This window comes from Montipora foliosa, chromosome 6 (genome assembly GCF_036669935.1).
Source record: "Montipora foliosa isolate CH-2021 chromosome 6, ASM3666993v2, whole genome shotgun sequence".
NCBI lineage: Eukaryota > Metazoa > Cnidaria > Anthozoa > Scleractinia > Acroporidae > Montipora > Montipora foliosa.
In genome coordinates this window covers 46,015,956-46,017,458 of record NC_090874.1, presented here as the reverse complement: position 1 = coordinate 46,017,458, position 1,503 = coordinate 46,015,956, and positions in this window count along the sequence as shown.

Sequence of the window (1,503 nt, the reverse complement as noted above, 5' to 3'; positions counted from 1 at the left end):
TGAATCTTTGCACCACCACGAAATCTAGAAAATTGGATTATATGTCCTCATCATCGTGCCTCTCTGGGCGTTAGCTGGAAACGCAGTTCTTCTAAGTGCTCCATACCAGTCAGCCTGTCAAAGCACAAAGCAACGTTTGCTAAAAAACCGAAAGCAGAGAGAGGACTGAGTAAACCTGGGTCGAAGATAGTTTTGAAGGAGACAGGAATTTTTCTTCCAGTCGGTGCCGATCAGTCATGTTACGACAGTTAGGTTAACATAAAGTAGAAGAGTGAGCTTTTTATAACAGTCCGATTTTATCAGGAACTACAAATGAGCGTTAGCATGATTTTGGAGTATACAGCCTGTAAATTTGTAGTAATGCTTACAACGGCAATGTATGATAACCAGTCATCATGGGAGATCACCAGGCACAGATGAAAAGTAGGTGACACGAGGGAATTGGTCCCTTAAGCGGTGAAAATTCAGCTAGTACGGATCGCTAAGAAATAGTTACAATCGGTAAATTGCTTTTCCAAAACATTTCAGGAAAGACAAAAATTTCTTCTTATGTACAAATATATTTCCTTTATGTCTGGGGAATAATCTCATTTAAAATTTCACAAAAGCGGCCAGGAAAATGCAAATATATGTCTAACTTTGGCGTGCGCGCTTACCGAGAATCGCTGCATTGTTTTAAAGGAGTCGTTAAGATAAGAAATTTAATGAACTATCTTTTTCGGCCATATTTGGGAATATTAGTTGAGTTTTTTTTTTTTGCAAGCTTATGGACGGAGCCCCAAACTTCCCAAAAATAAATTGACCTTCCCAGTACAGACCCCATGCTAGTTCAATGATATGCATTAGTTAAGCAAGTTTTCAATCATACATTTATTGCAAGGGGGAAGCTTGTATCTGCCTTTAAAGTCGAACCTTCACGTAACAAGGGATTCCCTTGTTACGAGGCTCGATGACTAAACCAAACGAACGAATTCTTAAACAGCAGGAAAGTTAGTCCAGTTAGGCATACTGTAACTGTTCCATGGGATAAAGCGAGTGAAAGAAGGCATCGTCGCCATCTTCGCAAGGCACAACAGGCAGTAGGCGCTGTCTTGGAGGAAGTTGCGCCCAAACAATCAGAAGTTGTGGTATTCCCCTGTTCCATCTTTGAATCAACAATTGTCCACTGACAGTGAAAGCGAGGATAAGGATGTGGATAACGTGTTCATGAATGCTCTGACAGAGTGCTACAGTAATGCGAGTGCTTGGGACACCCGGCAACAGATTCTTTCAATAATGGCGGACAAGGCCACTTTCCAAACTCTGAAGAAATGGATACCTGATCTTACTAGAGACAGATTTGTGACAGTTCCCAACGTTATCCGTATGTTAATCCCAGAGTCCAACGTAAAGCAATACCTAGCATATGCAGAGAAATCCAATTTTATCCCTCTCAGCCGCAGGACTCTGTTGAGCATCCTTTCTGTTTGTGCAAAGGAAAGGAAAGGAAAGGAACTTTATTTG